The 17,348-nt window shown below is 36.7% G+C and overlaps 1 protein-coding gene across 2 annotated transcripts in view; it reads right to left on the bottom strand.

Moving 5' to 3' along the window:
• Positions 1–17,348, bottom strand: part of COG5 (component of oligomeric golgi complex 5) — a 310,246-nt gene that overhangs the window by 41,329 nt on the left and 251,569 nt on the right. The gene's annotated exons all lie outside the window — the stretch shown is intronic.

The following is a 17,348-nucleotide window of genomic DNA, read 5'->3' as shown; positions in this document are numbered from 1 at the left end:
GAGAGCATGAGCAGGGGAGGGGCTGAGAGAGAGGGAGACACAGAATCTAAAGGAGGCTCCATGCTTGGAGCTATCAGCACAGAGCCCTACACGGGGCTCAAACCCACGAGCCATGAGGTCATCAACTGAGCCAAAGTCAGATACTCAACAGACTGAGCCACTCAGGCGCCCCTTCACTCCTCTCCCCTTTAATTTACTTCTGAATATATGAGTTTTAGGACATGTAATGCTTTACAGAGTTAATCTAGAATTCTTATAGCTTGATCTAAGAAAATAATCTACATATAAACTATTTTCATATTGATCAGATTTTAATCCAGTCCTCTGTAATGATGGTTTCTTAAAGGTGAATTAAATCTGAGTAGGACAAATAAAAAATGATCTAAGTAAACTCTGTAAATGTGTATGCAGATCTCAACATACGAAAAACTGGCCTTTTAGGAGAGCTGAAACTAAGAGTATCTTCTGTTAGAGTGAGCCAAATAAAATCTGGGAGAAAGAAATACTATTTTGCTTTCTACTTTCCTATGACGAACACACACACACAAACATTTAAAAAAATTAAACTCAATGCCCATTTTATCAATTCCTACTTATGATAATAAAATATTTAAAAATATGAAAATTTGCAATTAAAATGAAGGGAATATTCCTTTGTTAGTGTTACAACCCATGACAATGGCTACTAAGTCAACGTGGGGCTTTTTGACATCAAGTTAAAGAGCTCCAATTTCTTTTGCCTTTCCTCATGGACCTGGTCACCAACTTGCAATCAAGTTGAACTCTAAAATTGGACAATAAAGTGGCAGTGGTTAGTGGCATCAGTGGTTATGGCAGACTCAGGGTGTCAGATGCTAAATATATATCCATCTGCAAAGGGCATTTAAAAGTTATGAGTTCCAGCTATACAATTTTTTTAAAGATTTTATCTTTAAGCAATCTCTAAACCCAACATGGGGCTCAAACTCACATCCCAGAGATCCAGAGTTACATGCTCTTCCAACTGAGCTATCCAAGAGCCCCTAGCTATACAATTTTTAAAAATCCAATCTTGGGGTGCCTTGGTGGCTCAGTCAGTTGGGCGTCCAAAACAAAAACACATGTTCATATAAAAACATGTATACAAATGTTCATAGCAACATTGTTCCATAGTGTAATAGACCAAAAATGAAAACAACCCAAACGTCAACTAATAAATGGATAAATAAGACATAGTATATTCATACAAGGAACATTACTAAGCAAAAAAAAAAAAAAAATGAAGCTCTGATACCTGCTAAAAGGTGGATGAACTGCAAACATTTGAACTAAAAGAAGCCAGTCACAAAAGGCCACATATGGAATGATTACATTTACATGAAATACCCAGAGATAAAAAGTAGATTAGTAATAAGGGGATGAGGAAAGAAGGGTAAACATGAAAGGACTGCTGATGGGTAGGAGGTTTCTTGTTGGGGTAAGAAAATGTTCTAAATTTGATTGTGAATATACTAAAAACCACTGAATTGTACACTTTAAATGGGTGAATTATATTGTAATAAAACTTTTTAAAAAAGTATAGAAAGAAAAATCCCCAACTTTAAGAGTTATCTGCTAGATGCCCTGAGCCTTGTAAGAATGAAGACTAAGACAAGACAGCTAAGTTACAGACCTACAAAGTTCTGCAAAGAAAACATTATATTTGGAAGAGCGAAACACTAATGATATAAAAGAACTAAAGATGAAATATCACTGTGCCAAAAACAAGGAACAAAATTCAAATATCAAAGTGAAAATAGAACACTAGAAGATTGGAAATTTAAGATAATCCACTGCTTATCTTGGTCTCACAGCACAAAATACAGTGAGCCCAACACCTGAGCTCGGTAGATCACTTCGTCCCTCTCGAACACCACTCCTGTCATAATTGTTTTGGGGAAATAATTTCAAATTTACAAAATGTTACAAATATAAGGAGTACTCTTAGACACTTTACCCAGATTTACTTATTAACATTTCATCCCATTTGATTTATTGTTTGTATTTTCTCTCTCTTACATACAACGTATAATTCTTTTCCTGAATCATACATACATTATATTATAGCCCTTTGCCCCTAAATATTTCAGTGGGTACTTCATAAGAAGATGGCCACTTCACTACAAAATCTGAGTTATCAACTTCATAAATTTATGTCAATCCAATACTTTTATGTGGAATGTGCTATGTCTCCAAGGAGATGTGGTTCATTTTAGTGAAGGTGGTGTTAGAGACCAAGATCTGGGTAGTAGGGGTACTTATTCCTGTAGTAACTCTTGATTAATCCAATATTTATACAGATGATCCTTCCAATACGCTGGGTTCTTAGCTCCTTCTCTTCCATTTAAGGTTAAAAGAACTATACAGTGAACACTCATATACAGATAACCTATTAACATTCTTTAATTTGCTTTATATCACATATCTATCCTTCAACACATTTGATATTTTTCATTCATTTCAAATAATTTTCAGACATCAACACTCAAGCATGTGGATAATTAGCTAGAATTCAGTATTCACTTACAGCTTTTTTTTTTCCTCTTGAGGAAAAACTTATGTATAATGAAATGCGGACCTTAAGTGCACAATTCAATGAGATGTGGTAAATGGTTTTACTTGTGTGATACTATCACTCTAGAAGTTTCCTTCATTCCACTTACCAGTGAACTCCCACCCTACCCTGGAGAGGCATCCACTATTGTGATTCAATTAGCCTTGGCTTTAAGGAGGACTGCATTCAGAGACCATACGGGAAGGTATTTTTAATGAGCTCCAAAGACAATGTTTCACAGATTATTTAGTCTTTTATGAGCCCCTGCTGCCACTGTGCTGTTCTTCTTGGGATAAAGAATGTACTTTTGCTTACACATACTGTTTTCAAAAACGCTAAAAGTCATACACAATTAAATTTTCCTGACATTTTATTATGGACACTTGAAAGACTTGTACACTGAATACCCATATACTGCCTAGATTCTGTAATTAACATTTTACAATACTTGCTTATGCTATCCGTACATAGATCCATTTTGTATTTTTTTAAGTTTATTTATTTAGAGAGACACACACACAGTGGGAGTGGGGGAGGGACCGAGACACTTCCAAGCAGGCTCTGCAGCGTAGGGCCTGATCCCACAAACCATGAGATCGTGACCTGAGCCAAAATCAAGAGTTGGACGTTTAATAGTTTTGTATTTTTGATGTATCTCAAAATAACTTGTAGACATTAGTATACTTATTACCTCTGACTTTACTGCACTGATTAGTTTTGCCTATTCTGTATCTTTATATAAAGTTTTTTGTGCATGTATGTGTGTGCAAAGTTTCTTTCACTCAGCATAATGTTTCTGGTTTTCACTTGTTTGTTCCTTTTTATTGTTGTATAGTATTCCACTGCATGAACTGATCAGAGTTTGTTTTATCCATTCTCTTATTGCTCTCAGAATGTCTGGAACAATATAATCCTTGACTCAAATCTAAACAGACTTGCCTCGAAACACTTGCTAGCTGAGTAACTAACTTGTGCCTTTAGCTTCTCCATATGTAACACAGAACAGATACTACAGCTGATAGCAAAGTATGCTCCATTTTTATCTCCAATTTTATGTCTTGTTCTAATTTTCTTCTCACATGTCTTTGCTTGGTCCTTTCTTCTGCCATCAAGCCTCCAAGCTCTACCCTATGTCTGCACTGGCTAGGGATGAAAGGCACAGATTAGGACTGAGGAATCCAAACGAAAAGCCAATGAAGCTGCCTGGAGTTACAGAGTAAATATTGGCTCCTTTTGGTTTGTGGAAAACATGCATTTTACATAGAGAAGGCATTCTCTATTTCTAAATTTTCTACCCATCTTGGGCCATTTTGACTTTCGCTGTTTTAAGCTACTTCCTTCACTTCAACTCCTTAAAACTGACTTTTCACTAATTCAAGTACATGTTCAGCAAGGCCTCTCAATGCAGAAGGTGTTCATTAGGTCTCTGTTGAATGACTGAAGGGCCAGAGTAATGGTTTCTTGTTGCCTTTTCAAAGTCTACCTTATTTGAGATGAATACAACTTGTATGGAGGTGCAGAAACACAGTTTTTGGCTGTAAAGCATAAGGAACTAGGGGAGCAGAAAGGTGGGAACCATAAGAGAACCACATTCTTAACTATGAGAAGCATACATACTGGTGAATCATGTTACACTATCTAATACAGTCTGGAAAGATGGCAGAAATCAAGAGTTGCATTTGAGTTTTAAGAATCTTTCTCTCACACACACATGCATGCACACATAGAATCCAAAGGCTAAACAAATCCTTAATAACCAAATAGTTCCTATGCACAAATGAGAGGATGTATTATTCATTTTTAATTATCTGAAGAAAAAAATTTTCAGAAATTATAATTCGTACATCTGCTCACCAGGAACATTGTGTGAATTCAGTGCACAAGACACAGTGATAAACTATACAGTTAACATGAAGACTGTTTCTATGTATTTCTTAGCTTACAGAAAAAATGACCAAGATTTCCCTAACATCACAGCTGAGGGGTAGAAGTAAAAGAAGTAAAACTGATACTTCATGAGGTGAACTGGGTAACAGCTTTAAATTTCTATTCATTGAATCTACTGAAAATTACTCTTGGGGAATTATCAAGTTGGTGACTCAGAAGAATGTCTAAAAAGAATAAGATACATTAATGATTTGTTATGAATTATGAAAGGTAAAGTTACTTTCCAGATGTTATAGAAATACCACTTGTACTTTATTTATCTATAATTTCCATTACTGCTAAAGTAATGTCAAGACTACAGGATAACTCCTTTTTATGTATATTTGTTCATAATTCTTCTAAATATTTCTTGGCAAGCATACATAAAACAAATGAGAAAAAGGTATGTATTAGAATTCTGTAAGTTTAGAGAACAGTGTAAAACGTGTATACTAATCTAAAATGCTTCCCCAAATGAAAATAAGTCAAAACATTTTTATACTTATATATATACTTATGTACTTATGGCAGATATTTTTAACAAAACCTTTGAAAGGTTCTGGGGCACCTGGGTGGCTCAGTCGGCTGAACGTCTGACTCTTGGTTTTGGCTCAGGTCATGATCTCCTGATTCATGGGATTGAGCCTTGCATCAGGCTCTGTGCTAACAGCATGGAGCCTGCTTTGGATTCTCCTGTCCCTTTCTCTGCCCCTGCCCTGCTTGCACTTGCATGTGCATGCTCTTGCTCTCAAAATAAATAAATACACTTAGAAAAAAAAGCTTTGACAGGTTCTGATAAACTATATTTAGAGAATGATGTCTATACAGTAAAAGCTTGGTTTGCAAACATAATTCATTCTGGAAACATGCTTGTAATCCAAAGCACTCATATATCAAAGTGCATTTCAAGCAGAACCATTGGCTCAGGTGTGATCATGTGACATTCAGCATCATATACTATTCATACTGCAAGACATCGCTCATTTTTCAAGTTAAAACTTATTAGAAATGTTTGCCTGTCTTGCAGAACACTTGCAGAACAAGTTACTTGCAATCCAAGGTTTTAACTGTACTTATTTTTCTGAAAGTGGTGACCATGACTGCATTATAATTACCAAATTAATTTTTAATAAGAAGTCTATATTAACTTAAGATCTTCTGATCTAATACATGCTTTCTATCCAATTTGGGGGTACACAGCAAAGAGTACAGACAAAAAGGCAAAGTATTATCACTGTTATTATTTTAATGAAAAGTATAAAGAGCAAATATCTGGCTCTCAGACTGTCTCCTCCCCACCCACACATATAGAAGACATCAGTAATCAAGGGGCCCTGTTATGGTCTAACAACACAGTGCTCCAGGCAGCAACTACCAATCTCTTTAGACCTGGGGAGAAACTGATTTGTAATCCCTGATCTATGTAACCGTAGTTGTTTTGGACATATGGTCCAATGATTCTAAGTGTATTCAAATGTTTTCTAGGTCAAGAGATGCTAATGAGCAATATATTCCAACAGCCTTAAAGCTGCTATATCCTTACTTATCCCACTATCAGAAATGTATCTTAAGAAAATAATAAAATTATATGCACAAAGATAATGTTATTTATTAGTCCGAAGCTGTGTTGTAAGGTATATCATAATTCTTATACCTTCTGGGTAAATTGTTCTTTTTCTCATTTTATGACACGCCCCCCCAATCCCTAATAATGGTGTTTTGCTTCAGAATATATTTTGTCTGATGTGGTTACAGTTATTTTCATCAGTTCTTATCTAATTAGTATTGGCCTGAAATATTTTTTCTCCATTCCTTTACTTTCATCCTTTACATGTTCTTATCGATGAGGGATAGAAATAAGAAAATGTTCACCTTTAGCCCAGAAGGCTGACCTATGGCCTGCATAGTACTGATAAGGATCAAACATGTACTGGTTGCTACATTCTTTTCATTTTATTTTTTTAACATTTAATTATTTTTGAGAAAGAGAGAGAGAGAAAGAGCACAAGCAGGGAAATGGCAGAGAGAGGAGGAGGAGACACAGAATCCTAAGCAGCTCCAGGCTCTGAGCTGTCAGCACACAGCCCGACATGGGGCTGGAACTCACAGACCAGGAGATCATGACCTGAGTTGAAGTAGGATGCTCAACCAACTGAGCCACCCAGGTGCCCCTGGTTGGTACATTCTTTTTTGCTGTGTGTGTGTGTGTGTGTGTGTGTATATATACACACACACACACACACACACACACACACACACATACATACACACACACACACGCGCGCGTGCGCGCACACGAGCAGGGGAGGAGCAGAGAGATGGAGACAGAATCTGGCAGGCTCCAGGCTCCAAGCTGTTGGCACAGAGCCCGACACGGGGCTCAAACTCATGAACCATGAGATCATGACCTGAGTCAAAGTCGGACACCTGACCAACTGAGCCACCCAGGCATCCCTGGTTGCTACATTCTTAAAGGAACTCATGACTGCCTATACATCCTACTGAGAGTTAATATTGAGCTGAATGATAAGCACCAGAGAAATCTTGCTAAAGTAGTTTTATCAGTAAAAATTCAAAAACAACATTTATGATCTAATACTGTACATCCCCTCCCCGTTGAGCACTAAGCATATAAGCACAGCTTCATACAGCACTCCTAGGTCCTGTCCCGGTGCTATAATAAAAGCACCTTTTTCCACCACAAACGTCTCAAGAATTCTTTCTTGACAATTCACTCCTTGGACCCACATTGTGTATGTTTTTACATGGGTCACACAAAAGCTAAATTTAGTTATCGATTCCACCCAAATTGAGAAATGTCAGTAGCCAGTTTAGTTACATTTATTGTGATCAATGATTGAAATTCATCTTACTGTGTACTTCTCATAGGATTTTTTGCTTCCTTTTATTCTGTTCATTTCTGAGCCTTTTATTGAACTAACACTTTTCTCTTTTATCAATTTTTCCATCAGTTCACTTAGAAGTTATAAATTCTATTTCTACTTTTTCAGTGGTCATAATTAAATTGTTAAAATTCATATTCAATGTAACTCAAAATATCTCCAGTTTTATAATCTTCCTGAATAATAAAAGCATTTTAGAATGCTTTAAAATTCATTACCCCCTTCTCATTTCAAACTTTAATGTGGACTAATATTTTCATTCTATCTAGTTATATATGTCCCAAATTAGTCACTATTACTTCTTGTTTTATGCAATTAAGGCTTGAGTTTACCTACACGTTTACCAATTGCTCCTGCTATTACTTCTTGCATTTCAATCCTTCCTTTTGAGTTAGATTTCCTCCTTTTGTGTACAACCATGAAATGGCTGGCTTCTGTCTCACTCACAGTGAAGGCCAAACTTCCTACTATATTCTTCAAGGGCTGGCGTCATCTAGAGTTAAGGTCACAGACTTTCAAGGATATTAGATTGGGTCACAGGAATTCCAGGAGAGTAAGTCTCTAGGTCTCTCAGGATTCTGGAATACAGGCACAGAAGCCAGGCTGAAGAAGCAGGGTCCTTTAGAACTAGAGGCTCTGGGTTGAAGGTGCCACTTTATGTAGAACAGAGTCCAGAACACAAACTCCTTCAACAGCTACAAGACTTCTGTTGGCTTTTAAGCCACTTGTACCTGCCTCCTCAAACCCACTCAGTGTGATCAGTCCCTCTGGGTGCTAATTAAATGATTTCTACAAGTTAAAAACCTGCATATGGTAAAAACTGAAACAGAACTAACTTAGAAATATAAACTGAAGACCAAATGTTCTCTCTCCACATCTTTAGTCCCACTCTTCAGAGTTATACACTAACAGTTTCTTGTGGTGACCTTCCAGGAAAGAAAGAAAAGAGAGAAAGAGAGAAAGAAAAAAGAAAAAGCTTAAAACGACATTTATTTTTATTATCTGTTTTACTTACAGGTGGGAATACTAAATGTTCTATTTTCACCTTCTTTTTCCAGCCTAATATCATGTCTTAGGGAGTTTTACAAATTAGCACATAGAAGTCTTCAAAGCACTACCAATTATTTCCCTCATTACTTTCCTCACTAATTTGGAACCAACCTCTCAAACTATCAATATTTTCTTGAAGCGTTTTCTATAGATTCTTGAGAGAAAAAGGAAAGGGGTTTGAATTCCCCAGAGCTCAATATTCCTTGTCATTACTGTCAATCTTTGAAGGCTATCAGAATGATTACAGTTAGAAATTCAATTTCCCAACTAAACAGGGTTCTCAGCAAAGAGAGTAGTCACATATGTTTTCTTTTACAAAAGTAAAAATACGACATCTACACCCAAGATGTCTTTTACACACACACACACACACGCGCGTGCACACACACACACACACACACACACACACACACACACACACACACCCTTTATTTTCTCCAAACTTCCAATGTACAGCATATTATATTTAGTTTTGGTTAGTTTATTTTAGGAAGTTCTTAAATGTTTAAACTGGGGAGAGGTGGGTGGTTGGTGAACTAGGGAAGAAAAACAAGCACTTCTACTTTTCCTGATCTCAGTCCTTTTTCACTTTTTTCCTAAGATTCATTTATTAAATATTTAGAGGTTCACTATAACTTATAAAAGCCTCCATATTCTTTCAAGTCCTAGACTGAACAATTAATCTCCTATAAAGCTAGGATACACCCATGTGCCACCTATACACCTAACTTTACAGTACTTTATAAGTATTTTTAATTGAAATATAAAATCAAGATAGAAATGTTTAAAAACAATCAGTATTCATTTTTGCTTTTAATTCCTTTGCCTTTGGAAATGTGTCAAGGAAAACATTGCTGTGGCTGAGGTCAAAGAGGTTTTTTCCTGCTTTCTTCTCTAGGATTTTGGTGGTTTCCTGTCTCACATTCAGGCCCTTTATCCATTTTGAGTTTATTTTTGTGAATAGTGTAAGAAAGTGGTCTAGTTTCATTCTTCTGCATGTTGCTGTCCAGTTCTTCCAGCACCATTTGTTAAATAGACTGTCTTTTTTCCATTGGATATTCTTTCCTGCTTTGTCAAAGATTAGTTGGCCATACTTTTGTGGGTCCAATTCTGGAGCCTCTATTCTATTCCATTGGTCTATGTGTCTTTTTGTGCCAATACCATACTGTCTTGGTGATTACAGCTTTGTAGTAGAGGCTAAAGTCTGGGATTGTGATGCCTCCCGCTTTGGTCTTCTTCTTCAATATTACTTTGGCTGTTTGGGGTCTTTTGTGGTTCCATACAAATTTTAGGATTGCTTGTTCTAGCTTCGAGAAGAATGCTGGTGCAATTTTGATTGGGATTGCACTGCATGTGTCGATTGCTTTGGGTAGTATTGATATTTTAACACTATTTATTCTTCCAATCCATGAGCACAGAATGTTTTTTCATTTCTTTGTATCTTCTTCAATTTCCTTCATAAGCTTTCTATAGTTTTCAGCCTACAGATCTTTTACATCTTTGGTTAGATTTATTCCTAGGTATTTTATGATTCTTGGTGCAGTTGTGAACGGAATCAGTTTCTTTGTCTTTCTGTTGCATCATTGTTAGTGTATAAGAATGCAACTGATTTCTGTACATTGATTTTGTATCCTGCGATCTCATGAAGATAAAAAGCTTCTACACTGCAAAGGAAACAATCAAGAAAACTAAAAGGCAACTGATGGAATGGGCAAAAATATTTGCAAATGACATATCGGACAAAGGGCTAGTATCCAAAATGTATAAAGAACTCACCAAACTCCACACCCAAAAAACAAATAATCCAGTGAAGAAATGGGCAGAACACATGAATAGACACTTCTCTGAAGAAGACATCCAGATGGCCAACAGGCATATGAAAAGATGCTCAACGTCGCTCCTCATCAGGGAAATACAAATCAAAACTACACTGAGATACCACCTCATGCCAGTCAGAGTGGCTAAAATGAACAAGTCAGGAGACTATAGATGCTGGCGAGGATGTGGAGAAACGGGAACCCTCTTGCACTGTTGGTGGGAATGCAAACTGGTGCAGCCACTCTGGAAAACAGTGTGGAGGTTCCTCAAAAAATTAGAAATAGATCTACCTATGACCCAGCAGTAGCACTGCTAGGAATTTACCCAAGGGATACAGGAGTGCTGATGCAGAGGGGCACTTGTACCCCAATGTTTATAGCAGCACCGTCAACAATAGCCAAATTATGGAGAGCCTAAATGTCCATCAACTGATGAATGGATAAAGAAATTGTGGTTTATATACACAATAGAATGCTATGTGGCAATGAGAAAGAATGAAATATGGCCTTTTGTAGCAACTTGGATGGAACTGGAGAGTGTGATGCTAAGTGAAATAAGTCACACAGAGAAACACAGATACCATATGTTTTCACTCTTATGTGGATCCTGAGAAACTTAACAGAAGACCATGGGGGAGGAGAAGGGAAAAAAAAAAAAAGTTAGACAGGGAGGGAGCCAAACCATAAGAGGCTTTTGAAAATGAGAACAACCTGAGGGTTGATGGGGCGTGCAAGGGAGGGGAGGGTGGGTGATAGGTATTGAGGAGGGCACCTGTTGGGATGAGCACTGAGTGTTGTATGGAAACCAATTTGACAATAAATTTCATATTAAATAAATAAGTAGGTAAATAAATAAATAAAACCAGTGTACAGATAAATGAATGATTACAAATCAAAAACTCTCGTAAACACAGACAAAAAGTTTAAACATTATCAGCACTCCAAAAACTCAATCATCTCCTTCCTCCTATAAAGTGACTTCTTTATATAATCATTTGGGACATATTATTTCATATATAATAAATATATATATATTTATATTTTGTTCAACATTACGTTTGTGAGATTCATCCACGTAGGACTGTATGTAAGCTGTAGTCTCCTTCTTTTTCAATATTGTACAGCATTCCACTGATGAATATCTCAGAATTTATGTAGCTGTTCTCTTGATGGGCATTTGGGTTGTTTCCATTTTGAGGCTCTTACAAAAAATGCTGCTAAACACATCTCATGGTGTACATGTGTAGGTATTTCTATTAGGTTTCCCTTTCATATTTAGATCTAAATTCTACCTAAAATTGATTTTTGTCTTTAGTGAGGGCCAACTTTCTTTTTTTTCCACAAGACTATCAAAATAACTCATCATCACTTACCAAAAAGACCACCCTTTCCCCACTGCTGTCCACTGTCATCTCTGTTGCACAAGAAGTGACAGTATACTTGTGGGGCTGTTTCTCTAATCTTGTGCTAATACATCATCATCACCATTACTGCAGGTTTCTAATGGATCTTGCTATCAGTAGAACAAATATGTCTGCACTGGTAAAAAGCATATTGTTACACTGAACCTACAGATCAATTTTGGAAGAACTGACATGTTTACGACACTGAGTCGTCCAATCTATGAATAGAGTATGTGCCGTCATTTATTTCTTTAATTTCTCTCAATATGACTTACAGTTTTCAGTGTAGTCTTGCCCATGTTTTCTCAAACTATTCACAGAAACATGTTATTTTCTGATGCCACTATAAATAGTGTTTTTAAAAAATTCTATTTTCTGTTTGTAGCTGGCAAACATAGTTGATTTTTGTATAACTTGAGTATGAAGGAGTTTGGGACATGCCACTCCAAAATATGCTGCTCTTGTATATTATTTCAGGTTGAAGTCACTGAAAAATAGCAAATACAAGCAGACTGGCTTTCTCTGAACTCGCTGTCATCTGCCCAAAAGCACGTCCTCCAAAAGGAACTCAACCATCATAAAGTCCTCTGCCTAAAAGTTTTATCAACCAGGTAAGATTGACTCTTATCACAAACAGGAAGTAGCCATCACACCTACACAAACTTTGTCATAAACTATCATTTCTGCTGCCTATTCTTATAAGGTCCTCATCATCTTTTCTAGAAATCATTCATTCTACCCTAAGTAGCCTATATCCATCCCTCTTTCTTTCCCCCTATTAAGACATTATATAGTTTGTGACAAACAAATACTTGGGAGATTTTCTAGATACTTTTCAGTTATTTCAGAAGGAGAGATTATAGACTTTTTTGAAATATGTGAAATTTTCCCCGAAAAAATTCACACGTCATAATAATATTTGATAATTTCCTGAGATTCACAGATGTCCTGTAATTTCTTCACAGACCTCCTAGATTAACAATTCCTATCCTAAGATACCGAAAAGTGATATAAAGATAAGTGTCCAAGAAGGACAAAAAAGATTTTCTTAATTTCTAACACAGAACGCTTTCCAAATACACCTTTTTAGGTATGTCTTAGAAAATATTCTAAAGTGGCACAACTTCCTACTAACGAGTTGAGTAAAAAGTTGCCCAAAAGTGTGCTATGTGCTTGATAAATTAAAGGATAATTTAAAAAAACATCAATTTTTCTAAGATGTAAATGAGTTCTTTTGTATTCAAATGCAGCAAACTTCAGTTTGCATCCTAATTTTTAAAGGGAGTGTTTATGTGTCTTTTCCCCTTCCTCTCTCTGATTGTCCCAAGTGTTTGGGGTTTAGAGGTATCCTTTCAACCATGCCTCCCTCTCCGCCATAGTCACCACAGCTCTCCATTTCACAATCAGACCTGGGCTCATGGCTCAGAAATCCCATCGCATTGGAATACTGCAGATCCCATTCCTGTGTTTGACCTTAGTTCCATTTACCAGTCAATCTTGCCTCGTATCCCCCTAGCTGGTACCTATAGCAGCCTTAAGAGGTTAATGTAGGTTTTCTTTGTATCTTATTTGTGAGTAAGGCTATCTTTACTCTATGTGTATCTGTATGTCTGAGTGTGCTGGGTAGGAAGGAGGGTGCACTGAGTGAATGAATCAAAGCCTTACCTTGACTAAATGCTGACAACTTTCTCTCCCAGAAACATATTTTCAAAAAGAATAATTTTGAAGTATACATTAGGGAATTAAAATACATTCAAATACCCTGGAACAGGGATAAGAATAAAAGCTCTTTTTGATCATTAATATGCTTGAAAAGATGTAAAAGATCTACAGTGCTAAAACTTCTAATTTGAGTAAAAATGGACCGGGTAATTCAGACTAATCCTGTCAGCAAGAACACCTTGAAAAAGTGAATAATATGTTTTAAAAATCTTCATGGTATCAAAGTGCTAACAGGGCAGTGAAAAATTATGAAGTAAGATTCAATTGCCTAATTTCTTTTCAAGTCTCTACTACTTCTATTTCCTGTAGTATGGAAAAGTCTATTGTTCAGAGACTGAAGACACACCACATTTTGAAATTAAGGAAAAAATAAATATATTTTGTAACAAAAGAAAGAAAAAACACAAGAGGAAAAATATTTATTTGGATATTATATACTGTAGTAATGAAAAAATGTTTAGGGCAATAAAGACTAGAAAATTTGATAAGGGGTCAAAATATATATCATCAAATGAAGTACACAGAGAAAGGCTCATGAGTTTTTAAAGTAATAGTAACATTAGTTAAAATCATTAAGTTAATTATGATAGTGATAAATTTCTATTTTCTGGCTAAGAAACTGATATTGGATGCCATAAAAATTTAATATACACATAGGAGAAAATATTTGCCAATCATGTATCATAAGAGGTTATTATCCTAAATATATAAAGAATTCATACAACCCAACAGCAAAAAAGAAAAAATCTGATTAGAGATTAGATCTGAAGAGACATTTTTCTGAGGACGGCACTTAGATGGTCAACAGGACATTAAAAGGTGCTCAACATCACTAACCATCATAGAAATACACATCAAAACCACAATGAGATATCATACCTCATACCTGTTAGAGTGGCTGGTATCAAAAAGACAAAGAATAACAAGTGTTGGTGAGGATGTGGAAGAAAAGGCAACCTTTGGGCACTGTTGTGGCAATATAAATTATGGAAAACTTTCTGGAAGTTTCTCAAAAAATTAAAAATAGAACTATCATATGGATCCTGCAATTCTACTTCTTGGAGTATTTACTCCAAGAAAATAAAATCATTACTTGAAAAGATATCTGCACTCCTATGTTCATCGTAGCATGATTTACACTAGCCAAGACATAGAAACAACCTAAGTATCCATTCATGAATGGATAAAGAACATGTGAGAGAGAGAGAGAGAGAGATCACATATATATGCAATGCAATACTATTCAGCCATTAAAAAGGAAGGAAATCCTGTCATTTGTGACAACGTGGATAGACCTTATGAGCACTATGCTAAGTAAAATAAACAAGACAGAGAATCAATACTGTGTTATCATAGATACAAAGAACAGATTGGTGATTACTAGAGGCAGGGGTGGGGACAAAATGGGTGAAAATAGTCCAAAGAATACAAAATTCCTATTATAAGATAAATAAGTCCTAGAAATATAACATAAAGTAGGGGGACTACAGTTAACAATACTGTATTGTACATTTGAAAGTTGCTAAGAGAATAAATCTTAAAAGTTCTAACCACAGGAGAGGCAAGTGACTGTGCACCTAAAACTGATATAGTTTACCCTAGAATGGTATGGGTTTGAACTGTGCGGGTCCACTTACACATATATTTTTTTTCTGATAAATACAGTACTGTAAGTGTATCTTCTCTTCCTTATGATTTTCTTAACATTTCATTTTCTCTAGTTTACTTTATTCTTAAAGAATATAGTATATGTATATATGGCATTCAAAATGTGTTAACTATGTTATTTATTTATATGTTTATGTTTAACATAACATAAACATTGACTTATGCTGTATGACTAAGGATCTGGTCAACAGTAGGTTATTAGTAGTTAAGTTTTTTAAGTTTTTAGGGAGTGAAAAGTTATATGCAGATTTTCAACTCCATTTTTTATAGCTCAAATACATATGTAAATAAATACTTGTATATTCTGCTTTAAACATTTTTTTAATGTTTATTTATTTTTGAGAGACAGTGAGAGAGACAGAACATGAGCAGTGGAGGGGCAGAGAGAGAGGGAGACACAGAATCCCAAGCAGGCTCCAGGCTGTGAGCTGTCAGCACAGAGCCAAAGTGGGGTTCAGACACAAGAACCGTGACATCATGACCTGAGCCGAAGTCGGACACTTAACTGATTGAGCCTCCCAGGTGCCCCTATTTTCTGCTGTTTTTTTAAAGTTTATATTTATTTTGAGAGAGAGAGACAGCATGAGTGGGGAGGGCAGAGAAAGAGGTAGAGAGAATCCAAAGCCGTGCAGAGCCCAATGCAGGGCTCGATCTCATGATTCATGAGACCGTGACCTGAACCAAGATCATGACCTGAGCTGAGATCAAGAGTCGGACCCTTTAACCGACTGAGCCACCCAGGTACCCCTAGATATTTTTAAAAATTTAAAGCACACTGACAAGATTCAAAAAGAAAATTTCATGAGCTTTTTTTTTGTTGTTGCTATTGCCATGTTCCTAATTTGACTTTGTGACAGATGGCATGATTAGTCCCAATCCTTCATCCCTCTTTCCATCCACATCCTTTGCAATTTCATATTGCACTGTGGTTGGGTGGTTTTGGTAAGCCAGACCTTGGGGAATAATTTCTCTCTTGTACTTCTACCTTCCTCATGGGATCAAGCCCAGGAGAGCCTGCTGCAGGCACAGAGACATGCAGAACAGAGTATTTAACTATAGTTGAAGGCAGCCTCGATCAGCTGCCAGCCGGATGTGAGCAAACCCAACCAAGGTAAAGTCACCTAGCTGCCCCTCAAGTATGAGCAATAAATGCTTACTGAATGCCATTCAGGTGGTGTGGTTGTCTATTATGCAATGTTCTCATTACAACAGATAATAAAGACCTTGCAGACTTTAACCAACAGATTTGCACTTCTCACTTTCTTCTGAAAATACTTCCTAACGATAATAACCATTTCTGACCTTTTCCTAAGTCTTCACTATGGCCTACTGAATCTTTTTTTGAATTAATTAATTTTTAAATTTACATCCAAGTTAGTTAGCACATGGTGCAACGATTTCAGGAGTAGATTCCTAAATGCCCCTTACCCATTTAGCCCATCCCCCTCCCACAACCCCTCCCTCCAGCAACCCTGTGTTTGTTCTCTATATTTAAGATTCTCTTATGTTTTGTCCCCCTCCCTGTTTTTATATTATTTTTGCTTCCCTTCCCTTAGGTTCATCTGTTTTGTGTCTCAAAGTCCTCAGATGAGTGAAGTCATATGATATTTGTCTTTCTCTGACTAATTTCACTTAGCATAATACCCTCTGGTTTCATCCATGTAATTGCAAATAGCAAGATTTCATTCTTTTTGATTGCTGAGTAATACTCCATTGTGTGTGTGTGTGTGTGTGTGTGTGTGTGTGTGTGTGTGTATACACACACACACACACACACACACACATACACATACATACACAACCCACATCTTAATCCATTCAGCCATTGGTGGATATTTGGGCTCTTTCCCTACTTTGGCTATTGTCGATAGTGCTGCTATAAACATTGGGGTGCATGTGCCCCTTCGAAACAGCACACCTGTATCCCTTGGATAAATACCTAGTAGTGCAATTGCTTGGTTGTGCCTACTGAAATTTTTTTTAATTTTTTTAACATTTATTTATTTTTGAGAGACAGAGCACAAGCGGGGGAGGGGCAGAGAGAGAAGGAGACACAGGATGAAGCAGGCTCCAGGCTCTGAGCAAGCTGTCAGCACACCACCTGACACATGGCTCAAACCCACGAACTGTGAGATCATGACCTGAGCCGAAGTCGGACACTTAACTGAGTCACCCAGGTGTCCCCTGAATTCTAAACCAGCATGACCATTTACTATGGACCTGGCACAGCCTGCAGAAAATCAAGCTCTCACAAGTCTAGGAAGCACGTCAGAAAGTGATCTCAAGG

Source organism: Felis catus, chromosome A2 (assembly GCF_018350175.1).
Source record: "Felis catus isolate Fca126 chromosome A2, F.catus_Fca126_mat1.0, whole genome shotgun sequence".
Classification (NCBI taxonomy): domain Eukaryota; kingdom Metazoa; phylum Chordata; class Mammalia; order Carnivora; family Felidae; genus Felis; species Felis catus.
Note: the sequence above shows the minus strand (reverse complement) of the source record. Positions and strands in the feature narration are given on the sequence as shown.